Source organism: Mastigoproctus giganteus, chromosome 4, assembly GCF_048544385.1.
Source record: "Mastigoproctus giganteus isolate SK-2022 chromosome 4, ASM4854438v1, whole genome shotgun sequence".
Lineage (NCBI taxonomy): Eukaryota > Metazoa > Arthropoda > Arachnida > Uropygi > Thelyphonidae > Mastigoproctus > Mastigoproctus giganteus.
Window position 1 is genome coordinate 130,259,608 of NC_143578.1, and position 24,346 is coordinate 130,283,953.

Sequence of the window (24,346 nt, forward strand, 5' to 3'; positions counted from 1 at the left end):
TTTCCCACCAAAGGGAATCAAAAACACCCTCGAAGTCAATAAAGATAGCAAGAGTATACTTGAAACTGGAGTCTTCAACAGAAGAAATGAAGACAACAAGGGCGTCGTCGCAGGACCGTCCAGGAGTGAATCCGTATTGATTAGGCGCAATTAGTCCCCGTTCCAATAAAAAGTTGTTTAATCGCAGAGCAATTAAACGTTCTAATAGCTTACCAAGGTTGGCCAATAAGACCTCGGTTTCTGAGGGGACTTGTCTGGTTTCCTAATCAGCTTGATAAGGGCAGCCTTCCACAGATCCGGGAAAGTTCCAGTATCTAAACATTTATTGAAAAATATACTGGGCTTAATCTTGGCAAGTCGTATAAAAAAGGTACTCTCCAGCATGTCCATTCCTGGGCTTTCTCAACTTTCACTTGTTTTACCGCTGTGTCCAACTCGATGGCGCTAAAAGGCTCAGAGTATTGATAGAACGAATATTAGTGTGAAAAATCAGAATCAGAGCACACATTGTCCTGTAGAAAAAGATTATCCAGAATAATGTTTACAGAATCCGCCCAGTTAGTGGTCTCCAAACCATTGTATACGATCGATCCATCACTTCTTGTGTAAATAATTTATTTCTTACAATTTTATAAAGTAGCCCCCATGGGTCTGCATTAGCAGAGTTGTGCACAAATTCTATCCATGTTTCCTTCTTTCTGGTAGCAAACCGAGCACACAGATACTGGAAACTGGGGAACGAGGAGGTATGGAGACCGAGAAAGAAATTGCCAGATGTTCACTAGTTGTCCAGTTAGGCTGTACAGTCCAATCGTTGATAGCTAGATTACAGAAGGAATTGGCGCCTCCGTAGCCAGGTGGGAAGGAGCAGCAGCAGTGCGTAGCACACGCTTCTTGATTAGACCGGGGTTCGAGCCCGTCACCACCAAATACGGAGGACGCGGAAAGGTCAGGAAATGACCACCGCATATCCCTGAGCAATATGGCCTTAGTTGCTAATGCTCCTCAAAACCAAATAACAACAACAATACAGAAGGAATTTGAGAAAGTGATATCAATGTTTGATTCTCTGGAGAACTATGGTCTGCTAAAAAATCTTCATGTTATTATTAATAATAAATTCTTCCAGTAACTGTCCTCGAGCATCAGAGCGTGCACTAAACCAAAACTTAGACTCGGCGTTCACATCCGCTGAAATAAGGACATTGAGGACCCAGAAAATTCAATGTGGATTTTAGATAATATAACGAATTGTTTAAATCTTCAGACAGTAGACTGTCTTCATGACGACAATGATGAATCGTTACCACCCTTCAAAATGACAGTATCACTTAATGCCCGTTTTTAGTTGGTATTAAAAAAACAAACTTCCTTCCTCAGCCAATTCCTTATTTTTGAACCAGGAACAAATAAAATAATAATCAGGCAGCTGCCCTGTTGCAGCTAAGCAGGTCTTCCTGCCTTTATCCATTTGCAGATGCAGCTAGTATGATCGATATCACGCACAAGGGGAATGCAATAATTTTATTACTCGCAGAATTCCGCAGATCAGTGACTCCTGATTTCTCCGTACGTTCACAAAAAACAGTCAGGCCGAGACACCAACTCTTAAACACGATGTCTCAGCCTAATACCGCCTTTCTACACGTTTTCTGAGTATGTCTGTCTAAATGTAAATGACTTCTCGGCGCATATTGTCCCAGTATAACTTTTGAATCGGATGATTGTTTTGAATTACGTTGTATTTGAATTATCTTAACACCTGATGAGAACACAAACAATACACCCTGAATTACAACAGTTTGCTGTTGCTAAGAATTTATGCCAGACAATTAAAAGTACGAAGTGTGTAGACACGATATAGTTATTCAGGTATTCTGTGGGATTTCCTGTTTATCTGGATGAAAAACCGAATTTCCGAAGTTGAACGAGACTGTCTCCTACATTGCGGCAAAAACCCCCATAAATATTCCCTCCGGCTTCAGAAGGGATGGAACCGTGGCCTCTTCCAATCAGTGTGAAAAGAAATAGTTGTGACCACAGTGCCACCAGCGAGGGCGTGTTATTTTCACAATGATGAAACTTAATATCTTTCATTTAAGCTTTTGAGCTCTGAATTACTTAATGGCTAATCACCTGCAAGCTTGTTAATAATAATGACGTAGGTGAGCAAATATTCCATACCTCTGTTATTAACTGTCTAATCCATGCTTATATAACATTGCAGACATGATGGGAAGGTGAGCAGTAAAATTGACAAAGAGATTAATCATAATCTCTTCGTCACGTTATATATTAGATAGGCAATTAGAGCGTGAGCAGAAAAACTAGTTTCTCCGGGCTATGAATAATTGTTCTTATAAACATGCAGCCCCTGTTTTTGTCCAATACAAATTATTAACGTAGAGAAAGATGAAAAGCAAACAGGAAAAACGCATGGGCTTTGACTGAAGGAAGCCGTCACAAAAAAAAAAGAATCCCAGATGTATGGAAAGAGGAAAAAAATGGACGTGTATCAGCTCCCTAAAAATCAGTGAACATAAGGGAACTTTCTTCACCGGTTTATCGACAGGTGCTATCTTTAGATATTTAGCTAAGAATCCGTGTGAATCCGAATTCCTACCTCCTGGCCAGGAGAAACAGTAGAGAACTTATATTTATCGGAAATATACACGTTTCTCTCTTGCTTAGAGATTATTCACGTGCACTCTCTGATAATCGCGCCGAAACTTTTGTAAAATTCTGCTGAGGAAGGGAGGGGGATGTTGCTGCAATCCGCTTATCGCCCTGACCTGCATATGCTACGTTGGAACGGGGCATGCGTCGCTGGATGCAGAGCTATGAAGAAGTACTGCGTAAAACATTTTCTAGCTAGCTACATGGCACATGATGAAAAAACTATAAAGGAAACAAATAGTTACGCTTGGAATTCTGTAAAAAGTCAACTTCGAAACAAATTCATCGAGAAGCACCAACTTTCAGTGTCTTGAAGCTTCAAATCTTTGCTTAAAATGTGAATGGAAATATATCTTACCATCATTTGCTTTATGGAAAGTTACGATTTTTATTTGATGGTTCTTTGAGTTTGCATCATCTTTCAGTGGTTTGATTCTGTCGTAGACATACTTCAGTTGCAGACATACTTGAGTTTCAGACCTGTAGAATGATTTGCGAAATAATTTCTTAATCATGCCAAAAAAGAGGCAGATCTTAACTTCTTTCCAACGTTTCAATTAATTCAAATTCCACATCCACATCTAAGAGAGCAACTTCTTAAAATTATAGATAATTTACATGAACCTAGTGTAAGAAATTCATCACAGATTTTAAAACTTGGTCATCGTCCATGTATAAATACAGAAATGGTCCGTTTTCTAGCTGTCGGTGAAACTCCATTAGAAATTTAATGCTCAATGTTTTTAACATCCATATATGGAAAAACAATTTAGATGTACAGTATAATAGTACCTTCTGTACAGCGACTCCAGGAACATAAGTTCCTCTCCGCCAATTTAGATGTATACTATGTCATGACACTAAGCGAATTGCATCTATATGTAATAGACTTAATGCTGCACTGGAGTTGGACTTGGTTACTTAGAATAATCGCCAAGGGAGCGATACGAACCTTTATTGAAGTATCGAATCCGGCCACCCACATTAGACAGAGTGGAAAATAATCCACTCAGTCCTTTCAGATCACCATAAGTTACCGAGCTTTGCTCACTGTCCATTAAAGCTAGATCAAAATCCACATTCTTGTATACCTTATCAAGAGTTCTCTCCTCTTCCGATTGAAATAGTCTTCCCTGGGTCATACTCCTAGTATTTCTAACTACGCCTAGATATCGATTAACAGAATTCGGACTGCAACCTGTGCTCGCAATTTTTCATACAGTCCAAATCCCCCAAATTGTTGCTGTCTTTCAAGTCTCTAGTCAATTCCAGACTCATTTTGAGTCTTATCGTAGCTGTACAAGGGGCTGTCTTTAAGGGCAACCCCAAAAATCACATCTTCCCATTCCTTGTCCAATACTGTTATTTCCGCACGTTCAGAAGCTCCAGCATTTCCTTGATGCTGAAGTTTCAGAGTCTTATCTGAATTTCTCCTTACGTTTAGTCTAACTTCCGTTTTACCTTCCCTTTCTTCTGCTCCCTGTTTTTTGTTACTGCTACCATGGAGTCTGCACCAACGTTACTTTTAGATTTCACATTTGTTATTCCCAGTCACTCCTTTACTGCTTGCTGTAGCCTGACAATTGCCCAAAGAAAGGGACATCCCCTCCATTATCAAATTATTTCGCTCATAGCTTTCAGGCAATATAATTTACTGATGAGGACGTATTGTGTGGCGTATACTCCAAATCTAAAATAAATATCAACTGAAGAGTCCCACTGAGGAGGCGTTAGAATCTTCTTCCACCTTCTGTACCTTTATTCAAATTAAATAGTTATGGTCTCCACTACTTCCAAACAGGTAGGTAACACATACAGTACAAAGAAAAATGTATATAGGAAATCTACTTCCTAGGAGATCCCAAAAACACACGTGTGGATCAATTTTAACCTCCTCTAGAAGATCCAACAGCTCCCTATGTAATAGCATAGGCAGCCATTTTTGCTATAAGCAGTTAGAGAATATTCCAACTGCCCAAGTATTTTCACTTCTAGTATCTTTTATAATTAGTGGACTTGGGAGGATAGTGATTATAACCATTAAGCTACCCGCGAAGCTATATCAGTTATAATTCGTAAAATTGTAAACGTTTTCGCAGTTGGCCTGCTTTTGTAAAAAATTCTAATTTTCAAAAAAAAAATCTTTATAAAAAGAAACATTTTAATATTGAGTATAACTCTAAAGGGATATAAAGAACCATCTCTCTGGGGAACACTTGCACAAGTTTTTGGTATGTGGAGACTGGACAAAACACACGGGTAGTATCGTTCCAAATTCTTGAGTAAGGTTGCTGATGTTTTTCTTGAACGGATGTCTTTTTATAACTCAGCTGCTATTCCAAAACATCCTGTGTTCAGTTCGATTCATATTAGTTTTGAAAATAGCATATTCACCGCATTATTCTCCCGAAATCATTTTTGTGACATTTGACGTAGGCAAAGCAGAATTGTTCGTGATGTCTCAATAGATATCGGCATCCATGGTTTCATCGATGACAACCAGAGAGAGTCCAGACCATGGAAAACAGTTCATTCCATCAGACTGACACTGCCGAATTTCATTGGTGGTCAATACCATCTGGTCAAAACTGTTCTTTGGGCATATTCTTTGTCCAATCGCATACTGGAGGTTGATGCATTACTTCCATGGGTAAATCAAGTCTAAATATTCACAAATAACATTCTTCGGTGGAAGAAATCTGTTTTAAAACCAAAAGAATATGAGATTTAAACGACACATAAAAAGTGAAGATTTTGTAAGAATACAAAATTGGAAACTGTCTGTGAGAAGCTGAGGAACAGAGTGTGTGCATGAGGGAGGGGAGGGAGGAGGTTTTAAAGGAGAAAAGAAAGATTGCAAGTGAAAAGTAAAAAGAGTGCGATTTGAATAAATACAAAAACTACTTCTCCCATTCCTGGAACTCCATCTTCTTTTCCTTATCTGTTCTTCCACGTAGAAATCAGTGGAATTCAGTCTTTTGCCTTCGGGAAAAAAAGAGATGAAAAAAGTGCATCGGCACGTAGATCATTAACGTCAACCAGCCTTAACGGTGGCCAAGAAAAGTGCACGAACGTGCCTAACAGAAGAGACAGAGAAATGCTATCGTGATCAGGTTGCAACATAATTTCCGAATAAAGAGAAGTGTGTGATTAAGTAAGCTGGCATTCACTCAGCCTGTCTAGTTATAAACCACGCCCGTGAATGTAATGGATAGTTTTCCTGAAACCTTTCTCTACATTGCTAAGCGGAAATTAGTTTGTTGCTTGTCGCACATACCGGAAGAAAGCTTCATTAACGGGTCCAGTAACTTCCTGTAATGACATACAATCTCGCGAAAATAGATAGTATGTTCGTTACTTCCTATGAATCATTCATAGGCTGGCGTCGTGAATGTCATAGCTGTAGGAAGTTCTTATATTTCGAAGTCATTAGCAGGAGTTGAATGGATGGTAGTTCAAGTGGGGGATAAGCTCTAATAAATAGATGGTGTAAAAGGGGTCACTTTCCTGAGATTTCCCCTTCCTCTGCTATCTACTAAAATGATCCTTTCCTACATAATACGACTATGAAATATCCCTAATTGGCTTTTGGTGCACGTACATTGCTGATGTTGGATGTCTTAAGAAGATGGATCTGCTTTTAGAGAAGAATAATCGTTGAGGAAGGTGCTGACTGCCTCAGCCTGAAACAGTACCGTTTGTATGAAATCCTCATAAAACCGAGACTTTCCTGCTCAGGGAACGAAGGGGTGTGTTGCTGGAACTTCCGAAAATGCAAATTACACAACACGAAGCCTGTGCAGTTAACTAAATCAAACCCATCAAGCTTCGTCTTGTTGGAATTTCTACTGAAAAATATCTTCGGATAATTGCAGAAGAGAAATAATTTGTTGGGTTTCGTTTACAAAGTTTGAATCTAATTTTTACTTACTCTGAGTTGCCGCTGTCTATTAATTTTTTTTCTATAAATTCACAGCAGAATCTTTCAATGTAAAGAAGGCCTCAAATATTACAAATTCAATTGTATTTTAAAAACAAATTATAATAAAAGCGCTGCCTAGGAAATTGAATCGTATATTCTATCTGTAAATTCCATTCTATGGTCTGTTTTTCTGGATTAGAGGCTCCACTAGCCGCTTCCATAATCGATTAATTTCGCCATCTTGTGAAAAAAAGCCCAAAAAAAATTAATTCCTCTCTTATCTTCACTGGATTCAAACCACGCCTTTGCCATATGGTGCCGAAGGACACTGATTGCAATCACTGTGCTACCCCACGAGAGTATTAAAGTAGTCGATGGGAGTGAAAAGAAAAACAAGCACGTTTCCATGAAATATGAGTATTCAAATAAATAAATTAATTAATAATAGCATGATAATCGCTTGTGAACGTAATCACAGCTTCAATGGCTTGTGGAAGACTATATACTAATTTCTGTTTCTGATACACAGCGGTTGTATTGTGCTCCACTCTTTTAAATAATTCTTGAACTCCAATAATAAAGTGGAGTAAGGACAGCGTCATCACGCTGTCCTTTCTCTAATTTTGCATTCTAGTTCATTCCAAAGATGTTCCTTTGAATTAGCGCCCGAACTCTATGCTGCCCTCAGGGGTCTGTCCTGGAGCTTCTCCTCTGGAATCTGGTGCTCTATGATTTCTTGAACACCAAACTCAACAATGTACAGACCCAGTCCTATGCAGATGACTGTCATGTTCTTTTCTGCCAATAACAGAGCCCAACTAGAAGCAATTGCCAACCAGGCCATCTCCACCCTTCAAGCTTGGGCAGAGCATAACCTAAAGATCTCCCCAGAGAAAATCAATGACACCGCAATAATCTATTGTTATTCTCTTCAAACCGTGCTTTCACAATCCTTACTTTGACATGGAGCATTGTCATGCTGGAAAGCGTAAGGGCCACTTCCATAAAATTGCCACAGTATAAAGCATACAATTGTCCAGAACCTCAATGTCGGATTCATCATTCACGTTTCCATGCCACGAGAAACACCTCCAGATCATGACACCGCCTTCCAACAGCACAGATGGAACAACACACACACACGGGGTAGTAACGTTATCCATACATCCATCACACCAAACGATGTCCATCAGATTGGAGAAACGTAGCTTGGCTCTTCACTCCATAAGCCCTTCCATTGATCCACATTCCAGGTTTTGGTTGCCTTGCACCATACCAATCAGTGATTGTATTTGTCTTATTTTTATCAAAACGTGTGGGTCACTCTCTTTCCTGTAAATTCGTGGCATGCAGCTTTCTCTATGCTGTGAAACTGCTTATATAGAAAGTAGTTCCACGGTATAGAGAAAGCCTTAAACACGTATTCTCTAAACTCTTATGGCAGAGAACCATTTTCAAGGTGCTCAGTCAGGCATTTTATGTCTACTGGGTCGTATTTTGGACTCTGTATCATCACTATATTTCTATTTCTTCAGTGCATTACGGATCGTCGGTTTTAAATGTTTTTAATTTTTGAGTAATTGGTCATTCAACGGATAAGTGCCCACAGATATTTCCCCCACTCCCTTCAAGTACAACCAAAGGGTGTGCCATAACTTCTAAGTAGAATATTATACGATTGTATATTATTTGTAGTGGTTATTACAATATATTTCCCCATCAGCATTATTCGAATATCATCACGTTTGAATGATATTCGAATAATACTATAGAACCTGGCGGAACAGATACAGACAATATAAGGAAGTGTAAGAGAGCCCCCATAGCAACAGCAGCTTGTGTCTACGACTGGAAATAATGATGTCTGGACAGTGGTTTACCTTATAGTGACCAACAACCTCCTCAGGAAAGAAGTCTTATTCTCTGAAATCGGGCCTGATGATTCTCTGACTCTGACGTAGCCTCCATATCAAACATGCTCGACCTTCTGTTTCCTGTTGATGATGACCCATTAAGTCTAGAGCAGCAATCAGTTTTCTCTAGAAATGAAGAACATATCACTGAATACTTGGAACTTCCGTTCACCATGGCAGAGCTGCAAGCTACGCTACAAGGAACCAAGGAGAATAAAATACGTGGACATCTTCTTGAAGAAGATGTAGCTGAGTTTGCCAAAAAAAATTACCAAATTACCACTGCACCTTTTGGCCACATTCAAAAAAATGCCTTGAAGCAGGATAGTTCCCAAACATCTGGAAGGAGGCTAACCTTAAGCTAATACTAAGAGTCCCAAAAAGCCAGCTGAACATCCCAAGTCACATTGCCCCATAGCCCCATTTTCTCCTTGGATAAAAATGAGTTCCTTCCAGTTCTTGCTGAACTCTACAGACTGGGAAAGCACTATGCAGACTCAGGCTTTCCTCTCCACTGCAGTTTGGGTTTAAACCAGGATCTAGTATAGAGGGCAAAATACAAAAGCAGATTACCACAGCTACTGAAGCGACCACCATATATTCATTAGCTATTATTGCGGATTTTTCTGGAGTTCCGACTGGCTCTGGTGGCCCAGTATCCTAAATGACTCCAAAACTCGTGACTCCCTAGAATCTGTATGGATGTGTCAAGGCTTATTTCAACCAAAGAAAAGTCATGATTACAGCTAGATACGAGCAGGTCACCAGGCTTGTTACTCTGGGTTGCCCTTTGGGCTGGGCCTTTCTTCTAGTCCATTATCTTGAATGAGTTCCTTGCAGTTAACCTCGATTGCGCGAAGTCCCACGCCTTCGCGCAATCGAGGAATGAAACCTGATGACCTGGTCGTACATACAGACACTAGAGCTCAATTAGAAACCAGGACTAACCAAGCACTCATCAAGCTAGTGCTGGACCACTGCCCACAGATTCCGAATATCTGGAGAGAAGGCTAAATCTATACTGCTAATAGGATCCTTTCAGCTGAGATGATCTCCAATCATTAAGATTGCGAATACCCAATCAAATTGTCATCAGAAATCGATTACCCAGAGCTGGTAATTGATGTGAAGTTTACGTTTCAACTCGACTTGGTTTTTATGTTGCTTCAAAGATCAGAAAATACATGGCTATGATAAATAGAATAAGTTGAACTGATTGAGGTTTCAAATTTAAGATCTTTTTGCCAATTGGTACGGTGCAGCAGCTTGGTGCACAAAAGCAATCTTGGTGCGAAACGAGACAAAGCTTGACTCTACCCAAAGGATTATGCTACTTAGTCACTAGAGGCTTGCCTTACCGTTAGTATTCCGGGTCTTGGCGGGCTTGCCTTTATATCTTTAGGTGGTCAAACGAGGCCTCTTTCAACGACTAAGGAAAGCCAACCCTACTGAAATTCTTGGAATTCAACTACACGTGCCGAATGATCTGAAGAGGGAAAAAAGAGGCATAGTGGAGAGACTGCAAGCCATTTGGTAGGAATCTTGGAATGAAACCAGAAAAGGTGCCATAATGTGGCTTTTCCTGGCCCAAAGCCCTTCCCTGGTTTTCTCCTTGGATAAAAAGGAGAAAACTGTGTGTTTGTGTGTGACTTACTTTACAACAGGGCACGGTCCATTTAATCACAAGTTGACAACCCTTGGAATACAGCAACTCCTTTCTGCACTTGTGGTAACACTGAAAATTATCAGACTCATGATTAAATACAGCAGAACTCAAGAAACCAAGAGTATCTCCTCCCTATTAAAAATGACTTGGGCATGTATAACGTCGTCAACAGCAGCATTGCAAGTACTGCATTGACAGGCTGTATTCCCGGTGAAGGCCGCTTTACCTCCAAGCGGGCTTTTCCAGGCTAAAGAAGCTGAATTCCTCGGGATCAAAACTCTTGTCAATGCAGGTCCAAAACAAGAACTCCGGCGTACTTGGCAGGAACTCTTCCTCTGACAAATCCGTTGGGATGATTCCACCAAAGACAGTACTACAAAACTATTTCTAGTGTCTTCCACCTCAACAAACAGAGCACAACTAGAGAACTCCGCAAATAGAGCAGTCACTATCCTGCAAGACTGGGCTGACAACAACAAACTCACAATTTCTCCAACCAAGACATGTTCAGTCCTACTCAGGGGGAACCTAGATATTAGGAGGCCTCCCCAAATCAAAGTCCAGGGGAAAACCGTCAAACTCGCAAGGGAATTAAAACATTTGGGAGTCATGCTCGATAGGAATCTATCCTTCACACCACATCTGACATACATCAGGAATAAAATCAGAAACTATTCTGCACTCTTTGCAAGAGTCACCCGTAAGGACTGGGGCTTGAGGAAAAGGACCCTCGCCCTCTTCTATACGACAGTATTCCTGCCAGCCATTTCATATGCCTCCGGAGTCTGGTACCACAAAGCGACCACCGTGGTCAACAGGAGAAAACTCGAGACGATACAAAGATATACCCTGCTAACGATCTCCAGAGCCTGCAGGACGGTGAGTACTCACGCGCTGCAGGTCCTTATGGGTGCCCTCCCCCTGGACCTGGAGTCCTACACCACCTCAGCAAAGGAAAAACGTCCACCTGCCTGAACTACACGATTGACTTAGCCAATTACCCTAAAATGGAAAAGAAGCGACTCACACTGCATCTCCAACAGACCTGGCAAACCCGCTGGGAAAATTCAATCAAAGGTGAAATCACCCGGAAATTCGTGCCGAAAATTCAGACGGTATATCCAAAATATCCCCACTGGCTGTCTCCAGGACTCCTGGTCACATACCTACTCACCGGACACGGTGCATTCAGACACAAGTTGTCAGGCTTCCGACTCAGTGACACTCCTCTCTGCCACTGTGGCCAAACAGAAACATGGGAACACCTCATGTATCACTGTCGCCTGTATCAAGATCTACGCTGCCGGCTCATCACTGGAATTCGATTCACACTGCAAAACCAGGAACACCTCATCCTTGAAGAAGACAGCTACAAAGCGCTAACAAAAATCGCTCAGGGCCTCTTCAGCAGAAGACGGACCTTCCCCCAGCCGCAACCACTGCAATGAAGAGAATGCAAGTACCCATCAAAGCTGCCCATAATCTGAAAAACAATTCGACACCACAAAGGACCACCAGAACAAATCAAACCCGCAGGGATCCGACTTCATAACAGAAGGAACAAAATGAAATCGCAAATGCACATCCAAGCTGACTGGACTAAATAACCTCGGATGGGATCTTAACCAATGAATGGCTACAAAATAAACTGGACTTTGTAAACCTCGGATGGGACAATGTCCCAAAAATGACATTCCACCGACTGAAGAAACTGCAGAGCCCCTCTGCACACTAGCCTTATTGGCGATCTGACCTGGCGCCCTTGCCTGGTCCACTTTTCTTCCCTTTCCCTGGCCGGGGGGGAGGTGATGGTCCCTCTGTCTCCTTCCCTCCTTGCCACCCACACTTTACCTTCTCCAAGATTTGGTGGGGCATGCCCATGCCCCACCAAATCTTGGAGTTACCCTCCCTATCGACTCCATTCTTCTCTGTCGCCCCCCCCAGCCTTCAGTCTCCCTCCCACTCTACCTGCACGCAAGCGAAAGCCCCACACATCCAAACTTAATTACAGCCAAATTTGATTCGCCCACAATTTTCGGCCTCATAATTCTAGCACAACCTCTCAAATTTTTTTTTTTTTTTTTTTTTTTACTTAGTTATTTTTATTTTTTATTTATTTTTTCTTTTTTTATTTTTTTTTAGGTCCTAGCCACTGAAATCTCAGGGAACTAGGTGGCAGGACCTGCCAGAGTACTTATTTAAAATATTGGTGTACCTGGTCTGCCTCCACGAGGCAAAGTGTGGGCAACGTCTGGCCTCAGCAGAGGCCTGGGCTAAATGGCCAGAAGAACAACGGTACACAACACTACTCATGTACAATATCCATACACTTTTAAATCTCTATCTTTTTACAGCGTACTGTATCACACGACAATGTAAACTACGCGGAGATGGGGGAAACCCCTGGTGCCGTTTGATTTATCTGTTGCTAAAACACAGCCAACAAATTAAGTATCACGCATCCAAAATGAGCCACTGACCAAAGCCATCTAATGAATATTCAGTTACTCATCTACCAAAATGAGATGGGTTTTTATTCAATCTTTTGAATGACAATTTTTTATGCATGAAAATACTAAAAGCCCGAACCATTTGAAAACATTTTTCGCTGTTTTTCCATTCTACATTAAACTGGAACTTGAGTACATTGTGTAGTGTGTGTGTTAGGCGGTTCCTGTTGTTTCTCAAATCCGTTTTAAGTAATCGGTGATGATGCACAACTTTATAACGTCAGTCGGTGTGGGTTATGTGAGTAGTGTGTTGTTCGACTGGTCATTTAGTTACCAGGAGGCACGATCACTAGGAAACGACCTCCGGGTCTCCGTTCACGGCACGGGGAGCCAGAGCAGGGACAGAAGAAAAACTCCTGTCGGGCTGCCAGCACTCTTACAATAGCTAGAGTGAAGGGAACCCGCTGCTGGAAGGAACATTTTACAAGAAAGATGAAGGCAGGGAAGGCATATGAAAGCGTCAGAGCAGAAGGCACCTCCAAGGCGAAAACAGAGAAGAGGAAAATGCTTAGCGCGAAATGGGGATGTTCCTAGAGGAGGACCTGGGGTGAGGAAGGAAAGAGAAAGTGCAAAGGCGTGAGTAGAAGTTCTGCTTGCTGTGAGGAGCCATATGGGAAGTTAAAGTATCGGTTGACTTTGACTATAGAAGATTGACAATTGATTCGCTGTGCTGGAAACTTTTCTTATGGAATGACCAGGATGGTGTAGCAGCACAGTAGACGTTGACCGTAGGCTTCAAATCCCACCACGATTCCTGGGTTGGCTGGAAGAAGTAAGTATAATGGTGCTATCAGATCAGTGCAGTCATTCCTATGACGAGGGTGTCCAGTTTGGTGTTCATTCAGGCAGCCTGGGCAAAATGAAATCCACATAAGTTTGTCAATGCTCATTATCAACATATCTTTTCATTTAATGATTGGTTAGTGTCCTTCGGGACAATCTTATTCGTCCTTATTTTTTTTTACTGGCAAGGTTTTCAGAAATGACAAACCTGCATTATCAACGGAACAATTTCTGGAATCTACTGGAAGATCCCTTAAATTCTCAGAGGATGTGGCTTACAATGACCGATGGATTTATCAGAACGATCCTGTATAATGGCCACCACGATCTATGGTACGTGGTGGCCATTATACGTACCAATAAATGTATGGTACGTATTAAGCTCCATATTAACTATTTATAATTCGCATTGCTTCTTTCCAAATTGTATTCTCCCTTGTTGTTACCTTGCTGAAATATAAACATATTTTAGCTAACTGGGAATGGCCAACTTATTCTAAATGTCTAAATAACGAAGAAATACTTCTTCAGTTTCGGGGAGTCATGGTCTTCTGATTTTATTAAATAAGTGCCTATTTCTTTTCAAACTCAGTATACTTGAATTTTGGAATGATAACGCAGCTACTGCTTCTAGTGATACCAATAATACAAAAGAGAATCCATCCAGTGCATATCTCGTTTGATATCTTTGCTTTTATGGTTTTAAAATTCTAACTTTTAAACACCCTCCATTTTGGAGACTGGTGTTCAGCAAGTGACATTTCTGCCATAAAAATAGCATTTCTAGATGTGAAGACTTTTTTGTGTGCGGACATAGATCAGTTTGAACGACTTTAAAGATGCCGTTGTGCCATGTCATTTGTAAAATATTTGTCATCTAAGGCTGAAAAATGTGCCGTACTGCGCATTCTTCTGCACCATTTCAGAGAAATTGTTGATTTTAGACCAAAAAGATGATTCAAGCTACCGTCTAACTTTTGTTTTTATAACTGAGTTCATCTGAAGGATCAGACCTGTTACTACATTCTATGCGCTCAGTAAGACAGCAAAATTTGAACTCCTCTGCCTCAAAAGAGATTAATAATACTTCTATGCGTATGTAGAACAAACTGTTTGCTGGATTCTTGATTATATATACATTAAGTTCTGGTAAATCTAAAACAAAGGTAACATTTTGAAATGAAAGCGATGAAATTCTATAATCATTTATTCGTTCTTGATTATAAATAAATAGAACTATTTATTGAAGAATAAGATCTTTATCACCTCAGAGCGTTTGCTGAGATTTTTGTAGCTCGTCAGAAAACTCTTGAGTCAAATCTTTGGGATATTTGAGCGAGAGTAAATTAAACGCTTTTTTCGTCATCAAAGAACAAAGTTGCAATTTATCTTCGCTTAGGTTCACTCGATCCATCCATCCATCTATCTAGCTTGCTTATTGCGCTGCGAAATAATATTTGAGAAAGACTTCAAAGAAGTGTTCTTCAGAAAAAGAACATGCCTCAAATAAACACTTCGATAGAAAACGTTTGCGAATGGTTGCTTTTTTTTCTTATTTATAACTTTAATAGTTACAAAAAAGCGAATTCCTTAACTGAAACTCTTTGCAAAAAAACAAACTGGGTTAAAAATGGCGGTTCTCGTCTGAAATTCTGAAGCCTTATCGCTTTATGGCTGTTTCCCCGCAGAATAATAGACAACAATATCATTTCAAAAGACCTTTATCATCTATTCTTCGTTCTCTGTGAGCTGACTACCTTACTGATAAAAGGCCCAAAAGGGTTATAACTATGTTAATTTAGACGCTGCTGTTGTCGAGCCTTGGAGGTAATGAAGTTGCGCGCTGTCTGCTCAGCGTTCCATTTTACACCTTAGATACTGATTGAAGTAATGTCTAAACATTATACGCAGAAAGCACGCATCGCGGCATATAATCAATACGAAGCCTATATAGAACCACTCCATCATAGTCGGCACAGTTCTAGGAGTTGGTCCTTAACCCAGCTGACAGGGGTTGTCGTCGGTCGCAAGACGATATGACAGCGGCGCGTGACACATGATTGTGCTTGGCGTTGATTAAATTTGGCGCTTCGCAATAGCGGCACTGCTAAGGAAGGTCTACGAGGTACAGGGAAATGGAAGAATTCCGTACTCTTGGGTGTTGTGAAGCCCAACAAAGCTCCCTTTGTAGTCGCTTTCCTGCCGAACTTGAGCGTAAGGCAATAAAGACGGAATTGGAGGGCAGATGAAGTTCTGTAAACGCTGGGAGGGCAAAATAAATTGAACGAAAATGATGCGACCCAGGAAAATGATATGCAAATTTCAGATATATTTCATATAATATCCTCGATGTTTAACTAAATTTCTCGGTCTATTAGATATCTTCTTTAATTAAGAAGATAATTCGTATAATTATCTTCTGAAGCTCCCAATATATTAAGAAAACGTTTATATACAGTGTGTGTGCCAGGGCAGCTAAGGCCATAAGGCATCGTTATTTTATATTTGTAAAAAATATGTACGCTGTAGTCTCTTGTAGTTTTCCTGGATGAAAAACCCGGAAAATTGTGAATTGGATTCAAATCCATTTATTTTTTTCGCGCACTGTGGAAGAAATCGATCGTAGCCGCTGTGCTAGCTGCCAAGGAAAATGTTTGTTTATATCTTTAGGTCATCTCTGTTATTTACGTTTATTTGTACACCGCTGGTCGTATACGGAATGCAACATTCGGCGTACTTTGGTGAGATCATCTCCTCCCACCTCCCTGATTTTCGCAAGTTTCCAAACATACGGTTTAATGTAGCGGATGGTCAAATTTTCACGCTCGTCTGTTGTTTATTGCCGAAACATCCAACTGTGGCGCTGGCGCAGTGAAAACAGAAATGGTGTCATACATTGGTGTAGAAGGAACGCAAACATCTTTGGATGGAAGAAGCGGAAATTGCATAGGTTGGACAAAGCTCTACCGAGCTTCGATCTAAATAAGCAAAACATATTTGTCGTTAAGAGATACTTGCGCCATGGTAAGAGTCTACTAAAATCGATGAATCCGGCAAGCATAGATATGGTGTACCGCAAAAGTGTGGTGGGTGTTGCGCAAGCAGTTTCATTTAAAACCATACTAAGATAACAGAAGATGAAGAGCTGCTTAAACGTTTTGTGTTTAGTGATGGGTGCATGTTCCACACCGCAAGCTAGGTGAACACAACGCCACAGTGTGGAGTAGTGAAAGTCTAATGTGGTTTTGGATAACGTATCGTCTGTTTGGTTACCGGACCCGTGTCCGGTAACCAAATAGGATTCCAGGGTGAGAGAAAGCCAGTTTTTACCGTTTTCGAAATTGTGAAAGTGACATCAAGGAGGAATCTTCTAGTAACGGGGGCCCTTGTGTGATGTGTCCCATCTAGACTGCCAACTCAAACTGATGTTTCTTAACAAAAATAAAATCAACTGATGAAGCAAAAACATAACAGCAACCATCAACAAGACTTTATCAGAAATAAAGCAGTACCTCATGAGATTTTACCTGCAAAATCCGCCAACGTGGTCTTCTCACTGAAACCCACACCAACCATAATTCAGCCGGCCACAGACGGAGTCTTGATCCCCTGCGTCGAAAAGCAGAAAGACCTGGGTGTGACCTTTGATCGAAAATTAAGATTCCATCATCACATTGAAGAACTCTGTGCTAAATTCAACAGGAAACGGTGGATTGCCAAGCAGCACTTGCTACATATTCATAACACAAATCTGATAAGAAGGTACATCAGGACGATCTTCGGAGGTGTACTGTATGCAGTAGAGTTGTGGAGCTCGGCCGCGGAATACTGGCTCCTGAAGTGGGCTAACTGGACGTGTCATCTCCCACCACAACACCGATGGTCAAAGTACTGAATTTAACCAGATTCGCAGCGTTAATGAACGAAAGAAGACTGATCTTCACGATCAAAATGATCGCTGGAAGAATCTCAGCGCCCAACATTTGGGACACCGTGTGCTGGAGAATCCCTCAACCAGCACTCCACTCCAAAGCTTCTTGGTCTTCCGTCGAGGTTACATTTTAAGGATCGGTTCCTTCCTTATCAGAAGCTCCATCTAGCTCAGTCCTTAGACGTCGACCTGTGCAAAATCGTTTATGACAAAAAGTACAGACGGCGCATCCTGGACCTGCACGTGTGTTCCACAACCATCAACTGATGTGAGATTGCTCCGGCTCAGCAAGAATTTCAGGGAAACTTGAATTCAAGAAAAATGTCGTGTTATTTTAATTTATTTTATTATTTTAATTTGATGTATTATTGTTATTATTGTATTTTATGTTTAACAAAATTCAATCTGCTGTATGTTATTTATTTACATTTCCGGCGAGATGATATCTCTGCCGCATGTTAACCCCTGGCTTAGTGCCGAGAAGAGTTTGTAAAGGTAGGGTACCTGCGTGTACCTAGGAACCGTACAATAAAGATCAAATTTATTTACATAAGTGTTGCGAAAACATCTCAAGAAAGAACAGGGAGAGAGAAACAATGAGGATCGCGAGCACACTGTTGTAAGAACCAAGCATAAATAATTTTCTAGTGAGGAAAATCAGCTTGAAGCCTTATCGTAGAATGTCGTCTATGTTTACTACAGCCAGCAGGATTTAAACTGCATGGTTAGTTCAATGGTCTTGGTGTTCAGAGCACAAACTTTACATTCAAATCGAGTTTCTGAGGCACATGGTTTGGAAGAAAAAGTTGCAGTATCGGATCTTGTCGCTCATATCAGTCCTTGGTGCGCACATTTTTAAACCTCAAAAAGAAGATACTAGGACCCCCGTGGACAGCAGAAATTGCATTGTTCCTCAAGATCGCGGGGGAGCTTCGATCTCGGGCCCTGACGCATCCGTATTAGTGCACCTCGTGAGATCCGGCCTTGGTGTTCACTAAGCGATTTGTATGTTTTTCAGACTGAAAACTGCAGAATAACTCACAGGGGGGAACCCTACTCCCTCAATCTGAGACTGCTGACTACAGTCTCGATTAAAAAGGAGTAAAGTCCTTTTCAATCGAAACTATAGTTAGCCAATCGTAGTGCTGATTCCTCCAGTCATCGATGAAAATCTACCCAGACCTCTCCAAACAAGTAATTGACGGCAATTACTTGTTTGGAGAGTAATTGTGGTATTTTTTTACTACACGAATTGGATTTTTAGAAAGAAACGCCTTTTTGTTCTAATGAAATAAAACATTCTTTTAATTAACCAAAAATGGGTTCATGTTAGTTACGATAGGGCTGGCTCCAACTCTAGCTAGATTTCATATCGAATTCAACATGTCGTTTTCAGCGGTCTTTATCGACTCTTCCCAGCAGGCGCCTCCGTAGCCAGGTGGGAAGGAGCAGCAGTGCGTAGCACACCCTTCTTGATTAGACCGGGGTTCGAGCCCGTCACCACCAAATACGGAACATGCGGAAAGGTCAGGGAATGACCACCGCACCGGAGCAATATGGTCTTAGTTGCTAATGCTCCTAAAAAACCAAATAACATAAATATTCGACTCTTCCCAGCTTTCCCCCCAAAAACATCCTTAATGTTTTTCGCCAGTATACACGAAAAAATGTCAACTATAGTTTAAAGCTTCTAAATGTATGATTATGCATTTCAGAAGCACAAAGCTTCCAGCCAGACATTATGGAGGAACCATTCACCGAGTAGGAAGTCTATGCAGCAATTAAAAAAATCAAAAAAGGTAAAGCTCCTGGTCTAGATTTTATTGCAGGCGAGACTGTGCAACGTCTCTGGGCCATAGCTCCAATGATACTTCTCCAGCTCTTCAACACCTGTCTGAATGAGGGTAACTTTCCATCACGTTGGAAGCATGCTAACCTGAGGCTCTTACCTAAGGATCCCACAGGTACCTCCAAGGCATATCGCCCGATTGCGCTGCTTCCCATTCTCTGCAAGGTTTTTGAGAAACTGCTGCTCTCCTGCTTCCAACCCCGTATGAAGCCAGTGGTTTGGCATCCTCGTTTCAATTTGGATTCAAACAAGGGTGCTCCACAATTGATGCTCTATCTAAAACCCTCAAAGTTGCAGAACAGTCGTATGCAACTTATGTGCTGGCAATCTTCATTGACTTCAAAGGAGCTTTTGACACAGTGTGGTGGCCGGGCGTTCTTCAGAGGGCAGTCTCTCTAACTGTATCACTGCATCACCCGACATCTAACCCGAGGCTGTCCCCAGGGCCCATCCTGGGGCCAGCTGTCTGGAACATGATACTCGACGACTGGCTCCTGAGGGACTACCCACACACTACTCGGCTTTCTTGTGCCGACGACATGGTTATCATCATCGAGGGCCCCACCCGCGCCACCATAGAAACCCAGGCTACGGTTGTTCTCTCTGCTCTGTCCGTATGGGCCACGGAAAATAAACTCTGTCTCCACTGAGAAGAGAAAACCCTCCTATTAAAAGGCAAACTGGACTTCTCCAGACCTCCTACCATACGTTTTAATAGCCGCCCACTGAAAAACTAACTACCGATCGGTGAAGTACCTAGGAGTAATTTTGAACGACAGGGGAACTTTCATCCCCTACATCCAAGCTATCAAAGAAAAGATAAAAAATTACATCACTATGTTAGCACGCTTTACCCGCAAGGACTGGGGTCTTAAAGGACGAACTCAACCCCTTTTATACTTAGCAGTATTTATACCAATTGTCACATATGGAGCTGCAGTATGGTACCACCGAATGACTTTAGTTCATGCTCAACGTAAAATTCAACCAATTCAACGACTTATGCTACTACAAATGACCCGCGCATGCAGAATGACATCAACTGCCGCCCTACAGGTACTAACAGGCTCCCTCCACGTCGCTTTTATCGGACTCTCATGTTATTAAGAAGAATAAGGAAGCTGAATTCCTCACTATTCAAACCCGTACCGATATCAAACAGGAACATAAACATGTGTGGCTAGAATTGATAAACCAATGGCAAACCCTCTGGAATAACTCCACAACTGGTGCAACTACTAAACTTTTCCTTCCTGAGGTAACCTACATCGACAAAACGTTCCACTTGGTTCTTCCCAAACGTCTATGCTTCCTTCCTATTAATTGGCCACGGGTCCTTCGAGAGACTCCTAGAGTTCGGCCTAGTCGAGGATGCCCTCTGTACCTGCGGAGAACCTGAAGACTTGGACCACATGATGCACTCATGCAACGTATACTTAAACCTAAGAATCCAACTACTCCTAGACCTCCACACTACATCACTTCGGCCAGAAACCAAGTTATTGGAATCTAATGATGCCTTCCGTGCACTGACCAGTTATGCCAACGAGGTCTTTCGTCGTCGCTGGCATCACCTGCAACTCCCGAACATTACTGATGGATAACCTCCTCCACACAGCAACTGATACCCAGCACCGGAAACTTCCAGTGATGAAATTTAAAATTGAGGCCAGCCATGCCGACGCCGCTCCGTGATTCTCCACTGTGACAATCTCGGACTCTTTAATTTGAACTTTACCTATTCTCTTCTTCCTACACACAGTCCTTCTCCAGGACTCCCACAACTGCACCTAGCATTCATCCTGCTCCTTCTCGCCTGGGAGGATGCCTATGCTCTGTCATCCCCCGCTACCTTCCCTGTCTCTTCTGTGCTCTTTACTTGGCCCTCCCCCGCTCTCGCTCCTGCAGGAGTGTGGACGGCCCGTCAGATGTCTTTTACTCCCTGGTTCGGCTCGTCGTGCCAGTGGACGGATGCTGGGAGGCTCCTTCCTGGTGATCGCGCCTCCCAGTCAAACAACACACTACTCACACAACCCACACTGACTGGCTTTGCAACGTTAACAGAGTACTTAACGCGGATTTGTGGGAAACCACGAGAACCGCATAACACTATGTTCACTATATTCAATTTATATGGCACAATATGCTCATCCTTAACTTCCATATTGATTTCAGGGTGTTAAAGAAACACAGCTGTCTTCATTAACTGGAAATTGCTTAGAACTTTGCTAATAAGCTGCTGCTAATACTAATAATTCTGATATTCCGACGCAAGCACACACACAAAAACAGAATTAACATTGTCTTATGAGTTCAGGAAACCTAGAAAAACAGTCAAGACAAATATTTCAGGAAAGCTAGGAGTTTAAAAATTTTTAAGAACTTTGTTGTTTGTGTACTCGTCTTTGGCCTTGAATCATGACCTATTTGGCACTATAATGATCTTAAGGATTGCAGATGAATACAGCAGACTTTGACTCCATTAAAACACTTACTGCTGAATAATTATAAGGTGGTGATAATACTCAACTCAACTTCAACGTCCGTTCTTGCTGGAATCTGCAGAATTTCTAAAATTTGCGATATTCGAACATAAAAGGACGTGCAGCGCGCGCTACTGGTAAATAAGTGGAGCATCGGAGCACGAGGAAAAAACGAAACGTGAGAAAACGAGTCCCTTTTGGGGCCTCGCTCTTCCTCGGTGGAAGTGGAGGATTCCCACTGTGTAAAAAATGTAAATCATATACAGTGCCTCAAAATCCAAAGAGACCTTCGCTGTTATCTTGCTTGGGGCCTCGCGCAAACTAAAGCTGTCTGTCTCGATACACGTGATTTATCATATAGAGAGCGAGAGCGAAAAGTTACCCGGCTGTATACAGATCAAAATTACACTATCTTGCGTAATGTTCTTTGACTTTCTAAATTTGGTAAAGAATATTATTGTTTTTGTTCGTAATTACCGCATAATATGTGGGTTCCATTATCTAAATTTGCCCTTTAAATCATTGACTAACTATTGCGCAGCGTGCAATTAATTAAAGATGTAAATTGAAATAATGGTAGGCAATAAGTATGTAATTGCATAATCAATAGGCAAAAACACGCGTTTTACAAATGCTATTAATAAAAGTACCTTAAACCAAGTGGAAAAACGAATTAATAAATCATTGTTAATATTATGGCTCCTTTGAACGAATATGTTTAGATACAGCCCAGAATTTTCTCTTAAAATTAATGCTTCTTCGTTTGCAATAATGCTTTTTTCTCTACCGGCGATCACGAATGACTGCAGATCTTCTGTATCTCGTGCACTTTAGGCAAATACAAGAAGACGAGGTATGAAACAGAATCAAGGGCTTGGTAGGTAACAAATTGGAATCTTCTTCTTTCCTTGGACTGTGTCAGAAATGGCATCCTTTTAAAAATAATGATCGTCTTCAACTGCAAACTGGCAAATCTCAGTTCGCTCTGATGATATCGTTAAATAGGGATCTGTCTGCTTTGTTAGTTCTTTGTCCCTCTCATTTCTGAAATGTATCTGCTAGCGAAAATATTCCATTATGACAGAAAGATGCACGTTGTAATTTGAAAGGTACAACAATCCAATTACAGCCTGTAAAACGGTACCATCGGTACCTCGCTAAACTTCCATTTTCACTTTGCTGTTATACTTGTTATACTTCGCATAGCTTACTTCCATTTAAAGGGGGTCCTCAGTGACTGTGGAACTTCGTTTTAGTTTCCATCGCAGTTGCTTTGGATAGTGCGCGGAATCCTGTTCTGCTCAATATGATTATGACATAACTGCTAATGATCAAAGAAGTATATCCCAATAAACCTGTCTTCGATAGCACAGTGGTTACAATCCCCATCCTCCTATATCGGGTGAGAAAAAGGCCCGGATTTGAATCCCGTTAATGACGCAAGGAACTTCTATGGGCTTTTTTACCCTCCACTCTCAGTTTGTCTATTCTCAGGCGTGAATGGCAATGCCCCCATGGAAACTCCTGTTTCCGGTGGGGGGTCGTTTTTAAGAAATACAGAAGAATGACTAGAATTATTTCCGAAGTGGAAAAACTCAAAGTAACTATTGAACTTGCCTCTCTTCAGCATAACGTTTATTACAAATTGCAAGTTAATCTTTAGAGAAAGATTGCCCAATAAAATTGTAACTGAAGTCAACACTTTATTGGGCGGATTTTATTTTTATTCTTTGGTTAGCGGATGCAAAAATTTCACCACTTATTTTTTACCGATGCCTCTGAGGGATTTCTTGGGTACATGTAATTTTATTTCATAAGATTATCGAAAATATCTGAGCTATATAAGTAAATTATATTAATTTGTCACTAAGAATTATAGCCGAGCTGGAGGATTAGAAACTTGTTTTCAGCATTCGAACAAAAATAAGGGAAGATGGAATCCATCCAAAAGACTGAAACAGAAAATAGACAGAAGAATACTACTGATTCAAACTGACTGGTGATTGACGCTATTTCAAAACATAAGAATTTCTACTTGATAAATATCGGAAATTACAATGTGATAACAGCATAAGTGCTGAAATATTTGTTGGCGATCTGACTGCTTTTCGCGATGAAAACAAAAGTTTATGGAAAGGGGAAAAACTAACTGTTGCTTTGGATCGAATAACTCGGTCACGGTGTGAAAAAAAAATCATAATTCTATTATGCCTTGACTGGAATATTTCTCTGCTTGAAAGAGTAAAAATCAGGTCTTTCCAGTCGGTGTGAGAAGGCAGTGAAGCAATTCACTGCGTTACTCTCGAGGGCTTCGTGCAAGGTGTCTGAAAATCTTTTCTTTTGAGTTTGCGCTTCAGTTTCTAGTAGAGCTGGGAGTGGGTAAATATTTGACTGATGAGACGTCCTTGCAATTGGTGGTGAAGGGTGAATCTCAGAAATTGTTACTTGAATAGAATTCGACTCGCACTACCCACTCTGGAATCCCATCGGTGAGTGCAGTGTAATTTACGCTGCACTCGCCGATGATTCCTGGGTCTCGTGTCTTCGAAGGGGTGATATGGAACATTACTAATTAGACATCTCGTACTCGCTCTGCAAGAGCATCGAATGTTT

At 41.3% G+C, this 24,346-nt stretch overlaps 1 protein-coding gene across 2 annotated transcripts in view; it reads left to right on the forward strand.

The window, feature by feature from the left end:
* LOC150087062 (metalloprotease TIKI2-like) overlaps positions 1-24,346 on the forward strand; it is a 354,951-nt gene that overhangs the window by 183,444 nt on the left and 147,161 nt on the right. The gene's annotated exons all lie outside the window — the stretch shown is intronic.